This window comes from Temnothorax longispinosus, chromosome 2 (genome assembly GCF_030848805.1).
Source record: "Temnothorax longispinosus isolate EJ_2023e chromosome 2, Tlon_JGU_v1, whole genome shotgun sequence".
Taxonomy (NCBI): Eukaryota; Metazoa; Arthropoda; class Insecta; order Hymenoptera; family Formicidae; genus Temnothorax; species Temnothorax longispinosus.
This window is the reverse complement of record NC_092359.1, coordinates 14822729-14843056: the sequence shown is the minus strand read 5'-3', so window position 1 is coordinate 14843056 and position 20328 is coordinate 14822729. Positions and strand designations below refer to the sequence as shown.

At 37.3% G+C, this 20328-nt stretch overlaps 1 protein-coding gene across 5 annotated transcripts in view; it reads left to right on the top strand.

The window, feature by feature from the left end:
• Tinc (transmembrane protein tincar) overlaps window positions 1-20328 on the top strand; it is a 124517-nt gene that overhangs the window by 48789 nt on the left and 55400 nt on the right. For all 5 annotated transcript variants that reach the window (XM_071797850.1, XM_071797852.1, XM_071797848.1 and 2 more), the window contains one exon: window positions 11868-11921. The gene's annotated coding sequence lies outside the window, so the exon portion shown is untranslated. The remainder of the gene's footprint in view (window positions 1-11867; window positions 11922-20328) is intronic.

Sequence of the window (20328 nt, the reverse complement as noted above, 5' to 3'; positions counted from 1 at the left end):
CAAGAGAAGACGTAATCCGCGTTACGTGCGCTTTCATTGCCGACTGCACTGTGCATGGAGGCCGAAATTTCTAGTATATCGTCGTAATTAAGCTTTAACAACGCGCATTGTTAAAAAATGATTGAAATTTTTCTCTTATTTCGATGCTCCCGCATTTTATGCCGGTGTATCGCGAAGTTATGAACAGCCGCATATAATTCAACGGAGCGTGAAAAACGTGCGATCAATCCCTCTTTTGTAATCACCAAATATCCTCGATAACACATCTTTCCACTCTTCACGAGCGTCGAAATAACATCGCGACCCGCGATTATATATACGAGATCCGAAGCACTTGGGGCTTGTAGCGGCCTGGAAGATACGGCAGCGCATATCGAATCTATATCCCTAGAAACGCCCGCAGGACGGAATTGGGGGAAGTTTAAGGGATGACTCACCGCGCACCCTCCCAGCTGACACAAAACTTTGCCGTTCTTTCTTCTTTATAAGTGTATATATGAATTTTTTTTCTTGGCAATATACAAAACGACGTACAAGAGTTGCTTTCGTGAAGCACTAGAAGTCTAAAGAATGGCAGTTACAAATGGATCGACGTTGACGAATAACATTCCGAATTACAAGCGATTGAAAATTAAATTCTCGTTTCTTCGGACCGATAATTGACTCATCGAAGAAAGCAATGTCTCTTGGAATAGCACGTGCGTTTAAAAGTGGAGAGCATTTCCATATTTAGCCGATGCGGAAGATACTCGTCCCACTCCTTTTTTTTTCGCTAGCGTATCCACGGTCTCTCCTACGCTTCACGGCATTCTCGCATCGATCGGCATCGCAGGGCGGAGCAGGAAACAGGCATTCCAACGGCTCCGTTGCAATGCTACGGAAACACGTGCGCGAAATGATTTTCGGTTAGCCAACATTATTCCACGGCCTTTCGTTGTATCGCTGTACGATAACCTTTTGTTCACTCTCGCTTTTATTCCGTTATCTTGTTGCCTCTTTTATTCCTTTAGAAAAAAGGATATTGTTACTTGGCTTTTTTTGCAGAATATGTAACATGCTACACATGTAATATTATTTTCACTTTATAGAAAAAAGCATTTTACTTTTATTTTACGAAACATTATGCCGTTTTATTAAAATACAATAATAGAAATAGCACGTCGGTTTTATCGGAGTTTTATCAGCAGCAATTTTATGAAAATTTCATGAATTTTAAGGAAGTTTAATTTAATTAACTTTATTATCACAATGTTCTCTTTTCTTCGAATATTTGTACACGCATATTTGTAGAAGTTCAATTTTAATGATAAATTCTCGGACATATTTAATGTTGATCTTTCCTTAGCAAACGAATTTCACGCAGAAGAAATTTTCCAGTTTTCACCCAGAAAAAAAAAGAAGTACCCAATCAACATGATATACTTGTATATACACAAGAATATATAATCTTGAAATGAGATTATATTGCGTTAAACGAAGAAAACTTGTTTGAATGAAGTCATTTATATAGTTAAACGAAGTTTTATATGGTGCAATCAAGAAAAAAAGAAGTTGAAATCAAGATAAAAAGTTGAAATTCTTATAGATTATATATTCTTGCATATATACAAGTATATCAGTGTTCATTTGATACTTCTTTTCTTTCCGTGCAACATTATACATTTTTCTGGCTGAGCCTAAAATAAATGCTTAATTAGTGAAAGTTTGCTTGCAATTAACTGAATACGATTTTGCAATTTGTTTGCTATTATAGCTCTCAATTCTTTAGAGTTTCAAACGTGTCCACATTTCGCGTATTGCGTATCTGCGAAGTTTCTTGCATCACGTTAAGACTCATTAACGTTCGTACGCTCATCGACAGTGACACTTCCCTGTATTGACGAACGCACGGGCGACTGAATGAGGTCTTTAACCCGCCTGCATCAGCGATCATTGCTTTCCTTGGAATTATTAACTATACACGAAGCGTGCGTGCTCTCTGGAAAAACAGACTAAACAGAGACTGCTCACGGGGTGTTGACGTGACGAAACCGACGTACTGGTTTCGCCGAGGCACCAACTCCGTTGAACCTGCCACTCTAAATATAATCCCGGTCGTAAGAACTGGTCGCCGCGCCGAACGAGTCCTCTTCTACTTGCTTATTACACGCGCGAGTAATTACGATGTAGTAAAGGTATCGGTTCCGCAGGTGTAAAGCTGCGTGAGACCGTGGCGCCAGCACTCATTGAAATACAAGCACCGCGAAGTTTATAACGACGACGAGACTATACTGTGTGCATGCAAATGCATAGAATTCCAACCGCCACATCTCATTAGTTCCTCAGTTAATAAGTATATTTCTTTTTATTTCTCCAAAAGTCGTTTATATACATCGGTCTCGCGACCGATTCTAAAATACATTTTCTCAATGGGATATTCACCTAATATTTATAGCCGAAGAAAATCACTTTTGATCAGAGGCACCCTGTACACGCGCGTATCGACAGAAATAACAGTTCCCGACACGCCTGCCAATAAGTCATCAGCTTCGGGGCGCGAAGACGAAATCTGTTTTGTAGCGGCGCGTACGAAAATGCACATTTGCAGCGCTGTCAATCAATCATAAAATTTCGTGCTCCGTTTCTATTACGCGCCGGGCGACGAAACTTTTTCCTTCGGCGCGAATATGCAAGATGATGACATTGCGAAAGTCTGACATCCATGATTCTATCGGTTTTACAAACGGAAAGTGTGCTCGCGGTTTATATCGTCATTATCAGACAAGTTGCTTAAATTCGTTTGCGCATGATCGACGATGTGAATCGTTGCGAAACGCGTATACGCCCGCCGTTTATATTTCTCGCGCTTTACACGCGAAAAGTGTGATTGTGCTGCGTCTTTACGGGGCAAAAATTCTCTCTCGACCACGGACGAAACTTCGTGTGACGAGTTTGCGCCGCACAGCATCGCTCATTATCCCAGGCAATTCGATGGAAAACGTCTTGCAACGTAGATACTGCCATTCGCCGGGTTTCATTGTTTAGCCGCTCAACCGCGGCGATCGATACGAAAAGTAGAACAAGTTCCACGAAGCCTCGCGCCGGTACCAGGAAGAGCTCCGTAATGCTCCTACTTTGCATTTCCAGAAAATCAATTCTGCACTTCCCCTTACAAGGTAGCGAAATGTCGCTTTGGCCTGCGAATAAAATGCGCCTCGGTGCGTACCTAGATGTTTGAACAACAGTTTGCATTAGAAATGTAAATAAAGGAGTGCTTGTTACACATGGTTTGATAGAAAGGTCAATGGCCGATGATGTGCAAATCAATATTTGGTAACTAACTCGTTACCGCTACCATTTCCATTTTTTATCGGATATTTATTTTTAAAACGGTTCTCTCGAGCAAGATAAAATTGAAATACATGTTCCTAGTCTTGATTTTTTAAATTAATAATAGAAATACATATATATTTTGATGAGATCCTTATGTATAATTTTTACGATAAGTGGCCCCTTTAAAATATGCTTATTGCATAAATTGTTTTTTTTTTGTTGTTCATTAATAGACGCCTTTTGTTTAGATTGATATAACATATTCAACAATGCCAAATATCGAATGCTCCACGATACGTGACATCGATAACACGCAACATACCTTGCATGTTTCAAAATGTACATACGAATAACGGAATAATGGATGCTGGGCGACACGTTGTAAAAACCGATAAAACGAATCACTTTCGGCGATGTGTAAAAACGGGCAAATATGATCGACACGTTTCGAAACCATAACCATGCTAAAAAGTAACAAGATAGCCTTTTCGCATTTTCTGCACATATGTGCAAATATACTCTGCATATATACATACATATAGTTTCAAAATGCGTCGATTGCATTTGCTTATTTGTATGAATTGGCGTTTAGAAAAGATATGTACGTATGTATCGTTTCTCTCAAAAAGCTTTTTCGAAATTTATTCAATATACACTTAGCGGAACAAGCGTATCAAAAGATATGCGATTCAATATCGTTCGTGATCGCAACTCGATTGACTGTACGAAAATCCTTCGAGCATGTGTAAGAAGGAACAATCTCTTGGTGCATCCACTATTCCCAGAATATCGAGAGAGTCTGCACTTGATAAATGTATGTAGAAACGTGTAGAAACTTCTTGAAATTCAAAGAAGTCAATGTCACGCGCGTAAAAGGACTTGAATTAGCATCTAATGAAAGGTACATTAGGTACATTAGTAATAGACTAACGGAAACACAAATAGGAGATTGAAGCTAACATTTTGCACGCTTTTAACATCCCGTTATTGAATTTGCGAAAATATAATTGTGATTAAAATTTGCTGGAGCATAGGTGAATCAGGTTACTCAATATTACATAACGGTATGAAACAGACCATACATAACTTATACGAATGCATAAACGAAATTGCGTTACTCGTAATATTAACAATAATATCTAGTCAACTCATTTTCGGCATGAACGCGGTGTGATTAACATAATATAATTGCAATATTAATTATAATGAAATTAATCTTTAGCTGGCAGCATTTAAATCTCACCCGTCATTTTTGGAGTTGAGTTTATATTTAATTAAATATGAGAAACGCAATAAAATGTGTGAGATTTTTTAAAAAGTTAAATGTAATTAATTCTTCTGAAAAAAGAGAAAAATTGTCGGAAAATTTTTCTTTACCTGTATAAGGGAAAGAATATATAATATGTATATAAAACAGATTTGTTAATGATAAACTGGAAAAATATTTCTTACTAGCTTGATACCCGTGCTACGTAACACATTTATGGTAACACATTTTACCATTTTTCCCCCTTAGGGGTCGAATTTCTAAAAATCTCTTCTTAGTGGATTATGTTATGAAAGAAATACTTTCCGAATTACATGTTTCTAGGTTTAGGAGTTTGAGCTGGGCGTTGATGAATCAGTTAGTCAGTCAGGACATTTGTTTTTATATGTATATATAGATTAGTTCGCGCGTATTACATTAATTTTAGAAAACCAAAAATTGTTTTTACTTTTATTTTTTTTATATAACAGGTGTTATATCGTATAAGTAATTTAAAAACAATACATTTTGCAATAAAATAAGCGTGAAGATTTTCTACCTTAGTTTGTAATAACACAATATTACACTACTGTTTGTAAATATGTGCACATGCATGTCTAGGAAGATATCATTTCTATGCTGAAACTTCGAATATCAAAAGTTTCAGCAAGTTATTCGGTGTGGAAGTTGCTGGATCTTTCCTACCGATTCGACTACTGTCGAACTTCCATGTTGTCTACGTAAATCCGACCACATGAGTCTATGCTGTACATTTCTTGTATTCTAATTACCAGTCAATTAATTCTAGTCGCAGTGTTTCACATAAACGTGCAAATTAAGAGACTTTCTCTTTCGATTCTTGATACCGCATAATTTTGCCAATAAAAGTATAATTATTGGAAAATAAATTTAAAAATCGTGCGTCACGAATAAAGGAATAGAGAAAGAATTGCGTGTTGACACTTGAAACGCGCACGCAACCAGCCAGACATCATAATATAAAGGACGTTGCGCTATTTTCAATTCATATTTCGTCTGTCAAATGGAAACTGGCGCACGTCGGCTCGTCGATATTGCCTCCCTACCACTTCAAGTACATTTTTCCCCGGATGTGTCTCGCTTTCTGGAGAGTCGGTACGTCTCGCTGCGCGCGTTTACTTGACAATTCCATTACCGGGAGCTCTCTCCCGTTGGCAGAAAGTGGAGGACGACGCGCGCGTGCTGCCGTTCGATTAATCGAAAATAGATCGGCTGCACTGAATGCTCCGGCGATCGAAAGCTATCGCCGACACACGGCTTCCAATTCGCGTTTCCCGAACGAAAGCTCGACGAGTCGCGGTCGAGTTTTTCCTGCGGTAACTCGTTTCCAGTGCGACGAGTGCGGATCGCTTCGATGAAGCCGCGCGAGAGTTGACGTACGTTTCCATTGCACTTGGACAGTTTTTTCTCTCTCCATCATGACTGTTCTATTATGGAAGCATGGTTTAATGACGATCTATATGCAGACTATATGCCTGCAAGTTGCAGCTAATTATCTTCCACATCATTTCATGATTGTCTCAATAATCGATATTCCGTGATAGCCTCGTATATGCGACTGCAAGTGGAGTGAATGCAAAATTATACATACAGGATGTTCCATTTTAAACGATCACCCTCCCCTTAAATTTTCATTCTTTCCAATTTTATAAGAAAATGTTTTAGATAAAAGTTGTATGGTCTAGAGGGGGACAAATAATGTGACTGAACTTTGTAGCTGATGTTGAGACGTTTCCAAAGACCTATAATAGTTAATATTTTTGTTGAGAACTTGCGAAAATATATTTTCCGATATCTTACGATCATATCTCCGCAACTTCTCAACAAAAATATTAACTATTATATAGGTCTTTGGGAACGTTTCAACATCAGCTACAAAATTCTGTTCAAAAATGAGGTGTTACATTTAAAAAAATAAAGGTGACTTTTACGTGACTTTGAAAAATAGATTTTTTCGAAAATTGGTTTCACCATTATTTGTCCGGTTTGTCCCCCCAAAGACCGTACAACTTTTGTCTGAAATATTTTCTTCTAAAATTGAAAGAAATTAAAATTTCGGAAGGTAATCGTTAAAAATAAGACACTGTATATATTTACAGATTTCTTCATAATTCTTACGTTTTACATCTCCATGACGATCTTATACCTCTTATCGTAAAAATTAATAGTTTAAAAGAAATCAGCGAAAGCAATTTTTGTTTCAATACGTCTTGATACTAGCTTGTTCCTTTGTTGTCTTTCGGAATTGGCGAGAACGTAGTTGGCGTGACACACAAAGTAAAGTAACGAAAAAGAGCCGGCGTGCTTGCAACCATGAAAGAACGTCGCTTTTACACCTATAGTTTGGAGTTCAGAAGGAAGAAGAGCGTGCGAGAAACGCTCATTCGCGCGTGTACGTGTGAACGCGTGAAGCGGATGACGGAGACACGAACTTCTTTTTTCCCCCGAAAACTCCAGACTCCCGCAAACGTGACTGAGATGAAAAATCGTTTCGCCGCCTCTTGTCGTCCTCGCGAATTACCTACGTCGGCGGGAAAGCGGTTTATGTAACGTCTCCGACATTTCTTCGGATCTACGTGGCACACTTACCAATACAATACGTTATAGCTGCTTCGGTGATTTCATCTAGTATAAATATCAAAACAATCGTTTGGAGGATATGGAAACTTATCGCGGTAGACTTTAGCGAGAAGACGAAAGTTATTTGCGTAAAATTTTATTCGAAATGACAGAATGTATCGGTATAATTTCTACAAGTTCAATTTAGCGCTAAATGTGGGATTTGCGCGAGTACGTTTTTTAAATAACCAAAGATTTAATCAGATTCAGGTTGTAATTCCGGTAAATGTGCCTTGACGTAACGGACACAATAGAAGAAAAACATTTGCATCAAGCATATTGAAACTTAAACTCGTACCTAATAGCTCAATTTTGTATTCGCGCGAAGCATTCGTGCATCAGACGTCACTCAGTCAGACCAGTTGATCTAGCATTCTAGCATGCAGCTAGCTCGTGAACTTCATATTTGGGATTCGATACGGTGTCCTTCAACGCTAATCTCACGCGTCGCCGGCGCCGGTGCCGCCGTCGCGGTTTCACGAATTCGCAAATTACGCGTCAGTATAATTCGGCGCGAATTTACGGTCGCCGGTGTATCGGGCTATTCTGGGTGGTACGCGAACGGCCGTCCAAACATGAGGCGAAAATGGAGGCACGAACGTACGGGAATTAACGATGTACGGCGTGTGTGCCCTCAGCGAAACGCAAATAGCAATGCGAACGCAACGCCAGCCTGACGAGATTCGCTCGACCTGCGAACGTGTCAAACCCGCTCGAGCGATCCACGTGTGCTGTCCGTCGACACACGTGCGCGCCGGTATACAATCAACGAGATTGCAACTGGGGATGCACGGAATTTAATAGGATATTGATATTTTTATTTGTACATACGATGTTGAATGTGCCGCACAAGAGCGGCCGATATCGCTCAATACATACATGAAAAAGGCTCGACATTATCGATACTTGACACTGGTACAGGCGTTGCCTGTGACAATCAAGGGGAGGACCATGTTTCTGTAACAACAAATTAAATTCGATGCGAATAATTGATACCTATCGCAAAAGTGCGCGGTGGGGGGGTGGAATTTTCTAACTATATTTATGTAACTTTTTGAATCAGCATTTAATATTAAATTGTTCTACTTTGGATATATAAAATACATCAAAAATCACATTCAACTTTAATATTTTGAAACGTTTACTTAGAGTTTATTAAATCAATTACATTATAAATCAAGATTAAAAATAGAAATCTTGATGGAAACGTAACAAGATTTTAGATATATATCAAAACATTGTGAAGCAAGGATATAAGAGAAGGATAGAAAGAGAAGTTCTTCCTTCACTTAAACAGCCCTTTACATTGTGATAAACATAATTGTACGTTATATATAAATTGCTACGATCCATCAATGTAATTACAGCCCGAGTCGTTTTCGCGCTTGACAGAAAAGTTCGCGTCATCCAATAAATATGCAACGACTGATATAGCGAAACGGTAATTAATGGATAATCTCCGATGTTTCCTTCGGGATATCATCCATCATGACGTTCTCGTGAGAATAATCTTACTGGTTGCAATATCAGCATCGTGGAAAGCGCGTGTGTTGCGTTGTGAGATTTAACAGGAATAGACACGAGAAAAGAAAAACTCTTCTCTGATTTTTCTGTACTCGGTCTCGAAACCCTTCAAAGTATATTTCCTTCAAAGTATATTTATATATATATATATATTGGGGGGAAATTCACAGCCGGCATTGGTGTACAAAATTTCGGCAGTGGACTGAAAAAAGTAAGCAGTGGCCTATAATATTGACGGCATTGTCGTCAATGGTTGGGGAGTGGTAATAATGACATGTGGCAGTGGCAGTGCAGGAGGTATTGCATAGCATTTCTAAGGCAGTGTCCGAATTTTATCCGGCATTGACTCGGCAGTACGGCAGTGGACGCCCCCTACGTTTTTTTAGAAAATACATATATCCGAATACCTAATAGATAGCACTATATTGACTACATCTTAAACAACGTTATATTTCCAAAATGTTTTTACGCTATCTTAAAGCAACAAAATAGCAACAAATTCTGGTATAAACGTTTATTCGATTTGAGCACTCTATATATTTTTTTTTTGCATGGGAGGCCAGCTTGACACAGATTCTAGCCCCACCACATACTAAAAAACTCATAGAGTGCTCAAATAAAAAAAAAAACAATACACCAAAATTTGTTGCTTTTTTGTTGCTTTAAGATAGCGTAAACAAGTTTTTGAAATATAAGGTTCTGTAAACAATGCCACTAATAAATACTGCATCTTCGACCGTTATCTACGACTTTGATGGCTAAAAACTAAGTAAAAAAACTTGTTGCTCAGCTCTTTTTGGTCTTAAAATATTCTATGGACCGTGCCCTATCAAAATATGCAACTTACGATTTTGTTGCTCGCCCCTAACTGCAAATAAACAATATTTAGTATTAATAAGATTCGCGCGCCGGAAATCTTAATTATTTAGCTCACGTAATAATGCTCGTGCATGCGAATGCCTTCACAAAGGCACATAAATGTCTTCTCTCTGATTCGGATAGACGAGATTAATGATTTTCTCCTCGAAAAATAGACATTTTCGCGTGTTATCCGAGTGTTAGGAGAAAACGTCGTTTTAGCGTGAAAGATACAATACAAAGTCGTATCTCTCTGCTCCATAGAAATATAATGTTACAATTAGATGCGCGTTAACTACGCTTTGAGGGGCACTTTAGCCGAAACGGGAGCTTGGTTGTCGCCCACTTTGTCATTACAGAATGAGAACTTTGGAAATGCGCCCGCGTGAATAATTCGACGACGCGGCTGCATGCCTTATTCCTGCACACTCTCATTCCTATCGCTTTCTCTCTATTTCTCTTTCAGTTCCAACAATGTGGATGAAACCACAGTTTCTAAATTTGATTCTCGTAATTAGAAAATTTGGCTAATTATATTAGAAAAGTAGACAAATTATATAACAACGCGCAATCTAGACGCAAATCGGTAGCAAAAGAGTTAAGAAATATCAGAGAACAAAATTTGATGTAAAATAAAAATATATATCAGAAAAATTAATCTTTCGAAATTAAAGTTGTAAAATTAAGCAGAAATTAAAATTGTTTTGTAAAAGACAAAATCTATTTAATATAATACTTTTACTTTACTTTTAATTTCTGCTAAAATATATTTAATTGTACCAGGATATATGTTCTAGAACATTTTGTGCAATCATATACAATTATCGCGCAATATCCGCACGTACAAGATCCACGAATCACGAGACTAGATGCGCCGCTAATTGATTAACGCTGACAGTGTAGCCGGCCAGCTGCTAATAATCGCGATGCCGCATGAACTTCAACCTCGATAAGAAGCGACTTCCTCGATCGATGTGCCCGCCGCGGCGGTTAATTAATGTTCTCGGGTATTTGCGTCGTGAGACAGGGCCAGATCGATAAATTTAGGAGGGCGTGGAGACTAGTTTGCGTGTAACATAAGATAATTGTCGGTATACGAAGATCTATTTAGAAGTTACCAAGTGTTTCTTAACAAGATAATATTGCTACTCAAATTAAATTAATGATTTAAAGTTATTATTAAATTAATATAAAATTAATATATATAGGTAGATACAATAAATTATTCTTATAATTTATAATATTGAAGAAATATCTAGAAATTCCTCACAAATTATAAATTTGTGAAATGAAATAATATTTAATTTCAAAGTAGTATTTATATTATTTTTATATGTATATTACATTTATTAGCAATATTTAATATAACATCATATCCCTGGGAGCAGAATGACGTCTAAAGACGTCTTAATGACGTTTTATTGACGTTAGAGACGTCATTAAGATGTTATTAATACGTCATTTGACGTCACTCTGCTACCTGGGTAACAGCTTCAAACTTAAATCGAAAATAAATCTCATATCTTACGCATTGATATATTCATTCATCCAATTAAACTTGAAGCTAATAATTGCTCTTAATTAATAAAACTTTTTTGAACAAAAAAAGAGAGTATCCGAATAAAATTTGAAACTTATTCCCTAAGTAATTTTCTTTTTATTTTCTCTTCCTGTCATATAAAGATAAATTGATGGCAAAAGACTTTCATCTCATATTTAACTTATTATAAGATCAATAACTCCAACCGCAAGCCGAAGTTGTCTCGCTCAATTTTCCCGCCTTCATTTCACAAATGTTGCGCGTATGTATCGAACCTGTTCGTGAGTTTGCAAGTTCTGAGGCCGCGGAACAAGGTACTTTAAACTGATTGCGAGTGATGTGCTGGTGTATCATGCCTAACATGACGTAGCAATCAACTTACCGTAGTGCCTTGGGTTTTGATATGACTATAGCATAGTGTTCTCCATGCATGCATTTATGGATACACTTTATACATTCGATATTCGATCCGGCAAACGTTTCTTGCGATAGCACTAACACGCGAATTAACATAATATTCTATTAGAATCAGGAGGAGATAATATCAGTCTCGTGATAAACGAAAATGCGCAGTTAATTTTTCTTAACTTTGCGGCGGAAAGCCCATTTATGAAATTGCTCCCTTTGAAGAACCGAATATTTTCCGGCTATCCTTCAAGTTCGCGAAATAGCCCCGCGCCGGGCGCGTGTTGCCTTCCAATCTAATAAAAACTTCATTCTCCGTTTCAGATCCGTTCGGTGTCCAATCCTCGTACACACACAAAAACAGCAGTTCACCACTCGGTAAGTCCATTAACCAAATAATTAGACGGTTTTCTTTCCGTCTGCGTTCTGCATGTCGTCGAGAGATACAGCTTCCGTTCGTGTTCCTGCGTAAATACAGTAGTATCTCACGATAATACGCGCCGCCGCTGTTCCGAAAGCAATGAAAATTGCAAGGGATAGATGCGTTGCGCAACTGTAATCCGAGCCGCGTACAAACACGCGGTCTCGGGCTCGTGTGCGAGGCTCCACACACGACTACACGAGCCGGTGTGCACAGGGAGAGGCGGGGAAAATACAGAGACAGACAAAACCGAGTTAAGTTATAGCCTAGCGTAGTTATTTACCGACGCAATCGTTCGTAACCCGAGCATCATCGTTCGTAGGAAAATACGAGGAAGTTCTCGGAATCAGACTCGGCGGAACAATCGAGTTGCAGAGACACGCTCGAATTGCATACCTTTCTCACTCCGTGCCGTCCGTCACGATCCGTTGTAGAATCGATATCCACGATCGCTCGCGCGCGATCGTGCTGAATTGCCTCCCTTATCCGAGGGAAATTCCTCGGCAAACTTTTAATCTACCCCCGCGAGTGAGTCCGATCCTCTGAGCTTCAATCGCTTCGCTCTCCGTTCCCTTTTTCTATCGCTTTCCTCCCCTACTAATATACTAATGCACGCTGCGCTATTCTCGATACTGCACCATCATCCGCGACTGCTTTTTATTCCGCGCGAAAACTCAATTAATTTCAAGATGTTCCGTTCTTTTTTTCCGCAGTGGAAAACATCCTCTTCATTTATCGTTCACCTATTTCTAAGCGTCTCTTTTCGCTTTATCATCTACAACGTGTTTTCCAAATTGAAGAATTTAGTATTTGCTGTTTAATGAAAATTTTATGGACAATTATTATTTGCCATAATTTCTTTACTCTAAACGTTAAAAATAATATCTTGATAATTAAATTATGTATCAACGCTTGAGACAATTAAATTTCTTAATACTGTATTCACAGTTAAAATCTCCATATAATTTTGACTAAAATTGATTTCGAATATAAATGTTACACATACCTGTGTCGCTCTTTTTCTTAAATTAAATAACAGTTATATATACGCTCCTACGAAATCTTCCGTACATTTTTGTGCAGTTTTTTTACACCGTATTTCAATCTCGCCATATAGAGATCCAGACCATAAATTTCGACAAATGGGTACAGTTTTTCCGATAGAAAAAGTTAGTAGCAATCGAGCAAGTTAGCACGTGTCCGTTGTTGTTGTTGAAGTTATCCGGGTGATTTCCTTCTTCGAATCACGCACATAACCTGCCGACACTCCCGGAATGGGCTCCGAGGTTCTAATTTCGACCAAATCCGTTTTATTCTCCCCGCTCGTCCATTTCTTTTCCCCCGTGGCAGTTGTATATGTCGATTCTTTCCCCGGCCAAGGTTAGATAATTGCTTTATCAAAACGTTGTTCTTACAAAGATGAATATAGTTACCTTCTCCGTTTCCGCAAAAGCTCATTAAAAAATGTTTGCTTTATTAAAAATTTAAATAAAATACAAATTATTAAAGGATTTTTTGAATAACATAGTATTGTAAATGTCCTGGTTTCTTTGTAAGAATCAGGTAACCATTTGCAAATTTATTCGCATAAACACAAATACAATTTTTAAGATACATTATTTTCAAATTATGCTAACGATTTGTGTGCACCTGGAAATATATTTTTAGCATTGTCATCGCTTCATTCCTGACTGCGATTTTTCATCATTAAACTTTACATGAAATATAGCAAGAAGGGAGGCCAAACTTTGTCTATTAAGCTCGCGACCTGATGTATCATAAAGTACAGAGCACGTAAGCAGGAAACCTCTTAGCGCTTCCAACTATCTCGAAAGACGCAATTACATATTTCTTAATGCGTATGGCGTACGTGCTTGGGTTGTATATGCTGCTGCTTTCGCCTTTTGAGATAACGGCGAAGCTACAACAAATAACTTGTAGAAAAAACATATACATATAGTATGCAGCATCTTTCTATGTTCTTAAATCTTAAATATTTATATATTGAGAATAATCAGAGATAATTATTTTGACAGTAAAGATTTTATAAATACATGCGTTTTACATTCTTTATGAAATCAAATTCTAGTAACAGACTGATTGTATATTTTCTATGATTAATGTTAACTCAATGCGAACTCAATGTTAACATTAATCCTTTGATTTTTACTGAATCGCGTGGATATATTTATTCTCGTCAAATAACATTTTACGAAATAATTTACAATGCTCTATTGCGTTAAAAAGAGAACGTTGGATTTTTTTCTTCGGTAAACATTATTTTCTTTCGAGTTAAGAATCTGTAAAAATGGCCGCATGCCGTGCCACATTATCCAAGACTCCTGCTACTCCCTTGGGAATGTAAGACAAGCAGACCTAATGCTCACAGAGTAGCAATATGGCAGCAGCAGTCGCGAAACATTTGCCCCCTTAATCTAACGTAAGGCGGTGCCTAAGGCGAATTATTGAATTGTGAAGACTGCTCTCTTCAGTAACAATACGCCTTATTCGTATAAGCTCATACTTTTTCTGATTAAGAGACAAGAAAAAAATGAAGAAATATTTCCGATACGCTTATTGTTTGGATATCAAATCACTTGGATATGAGTAATAGATTTTACATAATGTAACAGATTATTGCTGTAAAGAATACGTTTTATATAAGACAATAACTCGAACTGAGACACGTTTATATTATAACACAACATGAGTTATCCATCCATCTTATTATATAAACTGTTGCAAAGAGACAAAAAAACATGTATACAAAGATAATACTAACAATAATTACTTAGGAGTTTTAAATAATGATTTTTTTGTTTTTTTTTTTACTGCATTTTTAATCATAAATCAAGTATATGTAATAAATCTTGCTGAATTTATCATCTCAGAAAGATATCAACCGTTTCTTTTTCACAAACCTTCCCTTCGTTAATGCGTTGCGCAATCTGGTTTTTATCAGATATTTATTCAAGACGTATCTAAATGGAAAGATGTAGATACGCCTACGTTGATATTACTTCCAATCTAAACAAAATTCACCCCTTGAGATTTATTCTCCGCCGGTAATTTGCACTCCTGTTATTGCAATCCGTTATCACAGACTGTTTGCATTTTTGTAACCTCTTAAGGTGATCCTAAAGCCGTGATCCTAGCCGGTTTTTTTCAGTTTTTTTCTTAGCACTAATCTTTTAATTGGCTTTATAGAAATGCAAAATTCTTGTCTAGAATTAAAGTACGCATCAAAATCTAGGTCATGGTGGTCGAATTTATATCGAAAACGAAAAAAAATTAATATTTTTGGTTATACGTGACGACCACCACATATAAATTCGACCACCATGACCTAGATTTTGATGCGTACTTTAATTCTAGACAAGAATTTTGCATTTCTATAAAGCCAATTAAAAGATTAGTGCTAAGAAAAAAACTGAAAAAAACCGGCTAGGATCACGGCTTTAGGATCACCTTAAGCTTAAAAACATATTGCGAATATTTTCTGGAGACAGAGATGGGAGAATATAGGACTAACTGGTCTAAACGCACGCCCGAACGTGAATCATTTCCGTAGTCATATGACATCCAATATCATTGGATGTCCTGCGATGCGAAAAATATCACCGGCACAGATGCGCTATTACGTGGGTGGGCGATAAATAAGATGCGCTCAAGATCGGTTGATCTGCAGACCCTTCGACGATCGTATATAGTTTCTGCGGAAACAGGCGGCTAGAGGTCTAGTCTAGCAAGAGCGTCTTATCCACCCCATAGGAAAGGCTCCATCTTTCCGGTCGGCGATTCGTGAAGTACAGAACCCCTCTATTCACTCCACCTACTCACCCTCATCTTTTCTCTCACCATCGAAGAAATCGATTTCCTTCCGCCTAGGGGAACGACACGGTCCTCGCGAAATAGCTAGTCGCATTTATTCTAACGACTCCCAGCAGAGTCGGCGAATGCTATCGACCGATGCGACATAGTCTCTAGAATCTAGATTTTAGAGCTAACGTCACAGGTATATATCGCGTAAATTGTAAAAACTATAGTATGTAGCATAAACCGTAAAGAAACATACGATGAAGATCTCGATCAATAATTTTAGTGTACGTGCGTAATTTATATCTGTTGCCTACAAAAATTTTCAACAAACACATCCGCTATTTATATATTTTTTAAATTTATAGTTTTATTATTAAAATATTCATAAAAAGATATATTTAATCCTTAGCTGGCGCACTTCACCAGAATCACATAGCTGGCACACTGGGGCCGTTTCAGACCCCATTATTAAAATGCTTGCTGCGAGAAAGCTATTGATTTTTTTACTTAAAAAAATTCCAAGATAGTTTTCGAATGTTGTTTCAACAAATGTCATAGGTTATTTTAATAAAATGTAATGTTAAGTATGAAAAAAATTGGAGAACGTAAAAGAAAACGAAAAAATGACTGTTTTACTCGAAAATTCATAACTCTTATATTTTAACTCTTCCATTTTTTAGTACCACTTTCGTATTATAGGGGGGCTTAAATTAGAGCTGAACTAGGCTGGGGCGTTTAATACCCCACAGTGCCAGCTAAGGGTTAAATAAGATATGAAAAGAATAGAATTTAATTCCTTATAATAGTATACTATAATGTAAAGGTATTATTATTGATAGTAGCTTACAATTAGATAACACAATATAAAGATACATTATTATTTATTTCTCTTTCTTAAAAACGTGTATATTTATATTTAAAATATACTTAATTGATATTATAATAACAATTATAACCGTGAAAGTTATTACAATAACATTTTTCATTTGACTGATTGTGTAACAACAACTTGCTTGTTATAAATTAAAGAGATAAACGAGAAGCTGAAAACATCATCTGTTTGTTAGAATCGATTTTCTTCAGATTAGGGGAATGACTTGCCTCTGGCAAGATACCTAAGAACATTTATTTTTATGATGCTGAAGGAAAGTGAGTAAACGACGAAATAAACATATAATAATGATTCGATATTGGTGGAGAGATTCCGACGAGGGCTCTTAAGCTATCTAGTTGGAGGATTGAAGGAGCAAAGAAGATATACATTTATAATGTAAAACATACTTTGGACATCAAATACACGAGCGATCGAAAATTTGTTTTCATTGCTAATGAGATATATAATCATGGACATTAAAAGAATATTTAATATTACAATTAATTATATTATTAAATTGTCGGCAGCTTAACATTTAAATTAATTAAATGTCGGATATTTTATGCAAATTATACTGCAATATTGATCTGTGGTAATATATGGTGTTGTGTTATATCTTCTTTTCACAAATGCTCTTTTATATTTGAGTCGTATATTAATGGATCTCTTTATATTTTATTTAAAAAAAATTTATATATTATTATGTCTTCAGTTTTGAAGATTTTTCAACGAATTTTCTCGCTGTCGCGTCATCACCCGAGACATCCCTTTCTGTAGGAAGGATTTCTATCTTGTGCATGTCACTTGTCAAGAGGATTCGCAATTCAGTCTTCCAGATCGATTTTCTTGTGAGATTAGGGTCTGTAAGCCGGCGCTCCGCATTAACTTCTTTTTTTACGAGTTAGGGTTCAGCATCGATTCTAATAACATATTCTACCGCATGACGTTCTTTTACTCATCAAAATGCATGCGTTTAAGAATGTAACATTGTTCGCGCGAAAAGCTGTTTTTTGAGGTCTTGTTATTACAGGGAAAAATTTTTACCCGTAAATCTTTGCTCTTTTATTCGCAAGGCGAATAGTTATAATTTTTGCATTTCACGAACGATTCTTAAGAATAGCGCGGCTACATAAATTGAGAATCTTTGCAATATTCTCTTTGTTGCGCACTGCTTGAAGTCACGATAATGAAAGAAAAATTTTTTTATTCGCAGCGAATTATTTGTTTCTGCTTACTCTTGCAGAAGCTTTCTTTCTTTATGATTTTTTAATAAAATTATTAAGTATTCCGACGAGAGAGGAACGGGAGGAGAGGAACGTTCGTACAATTTGTGAGGACGATATTGTTACTAAAATTACGGCAATAGTTAAATATTAAATAATGTTTGTTACCCGTTAAGTACGCTACCCGTCTGCGGTAACACGACGGGACATTGGGCTGCATTTCTGCGAGGGTGTCGTAATGGTCGATGACTTTATTGCGTTCCATTTGGTTCCTCGGAGTCGCGCGCCGTAGGATACGGGAAACGGACACTTTCTCTATCAAGCGGGAATGTATTCTCGAACACGATCCTACGCTCGATTTGTTATACGGCGGCAATAAGTTTTCGCCGGAACGAGATTGTCGCAGCGAGATCGGTGTTACGACGTTCTCAATGTTATATTTATTAAGACGTTATTTATAAAACGACATCCGTCCCGTCGAAATAACACGTTTCTTTATACACGTCGTAACCTCGAGTCACGGAAGAATTTTAACTTATCGTAACCGAAATGTGATAATATACAATTTCTTGCAATCACGTCGTATTTCAAATGTAATTTCAACAATATATTTTGTTTCCTCATAGCTAGTATCGCAGTTACTTTTAATCAATTGAAATGACGAATAACAATCGAAAACAAATCGTTTTTCTTTTTGACGTGAATATCGATCACGCGTTGATCTCCCTGCGGCTGATGAGGATGGACGAAAGCGAAAACAATTACGATGCTCATTGACGATTCTCGCTCTCTATCGGACAGAGAATTATCTCGGAGGACAATTCTCAGCGGGCATGACCAGCGTGCTGTTTCGCGTGCAAACGTTAAAATTAAATACCCTCGCAATTAATCTCGCATTTATGAGATTGTCGCGGGATATCGAAGGGTCAGACGGCTGCGATGCCGAAAAGCAGCGTGTCGGGACGCTGAGAGCGAGAGCGTGAGAGAAAGGAGAGAGGGTGAAAATTGTGTACATGCACCTATAACCGTCGTTCCGTCGGGGACGAGGGATGTCCTGTAGCCATGGTGACACGCTGACTCATAGGACGGACCACTGACGCCGGAAGAAGATGGTTCGTTGGAGGGTTGGGCGGAAAATCCTTCGAAGGATTCCTTGCAGCTTGATCTATTATTCCGCGCGACGGGCGTGGGCGACTGTGATCCGTGCAATGACCTTGGCAATGTCCTATAACCTCGAGAAAACTACATCACAACGCGAGGGGAGACGCGTGCCTCTCTTTGCCTTTTTTTATTTTCCTCGGCCCTCGCTTTTATAACCGGGCATGAAGATATGTCTCCCGAGTGTACGGGAAGATATGCGATGCTTTTTATATTCTTCCACGTGTGCTTATACGTTTATTAACTTTCTGCAAAATTATGGTTAGCATGCACTCTCTTGACGCATTTCTATATACGTTATTATTATTAAAAGCATCAGGGTAAGCTGTAGGGGAATAATAGAAAGCTTGGAATTTTATTTTGATACTATATATGAAATACTATATATGATATTATATGATGTGTATGTTTGTTTTTGACAAACCAAGTACTTACGTGGCCTATTCTGAATTTGACAAATAAAATAAGTTCAGATATAGTTTTGAGATTTACGAGCAAATATAATCGCATTGACTTTTCGTCAACCATAAACATTTTGATTTGGTTAAACATAAAAAATTCCAATTCTTAAGAATGCAGCGACATACCAGTAGCTGGTCAAAATTCAAAAATATCTAAATTGCGATTTTCATACTTTTACATTACAATTTAAAACTTAATTTAAAACTTTAAGAAAAAATTTTTTCGATTATAATTGTAACTGTCCTAAACGATACCAATCAAGAATTATATGCACAATAGAAAAGCAACTATCATGATATATTGCCAACATGCAGCAAATATATGGATTACGCCTGCGGTGATAACGGCTGATACATATTTTCTAAATATATGCACTACCTATTACGTGAGACAGATACGAGACGGGGAGGGGGGATGATAGAAGGTGGCCTTAAAGTCGGAGATTCTTTCGGTAGCGACGTAACGAAGATAAAGTACTGTGGCTTGAAGGGTCTTGTCTGATCTCCACAGTCACGCGAGGTATGTACTAACGATTCGGAAAATACATCTTCGTTGTATCTTATGAAGAGTGATAATCTGCGAGGATTGGGATCGCTTCTCTTTGTCAATTAGTTATAAATAAACTATTAACATATACAGACATGTACAGACTTACTTTAATATATTTTTTCTAGTGTATTTGCAGTTCTTTATCATTCCACAGTTTGCTCGATTATTAGTAATAAATCATAATGTTACACTTATGACAAGTATAAAATTATAAAAGTTAATAGAACTGCAATAATTGCATCAACTAGATAAGAGAATTGCTTTATCGCAAAGTCTCGT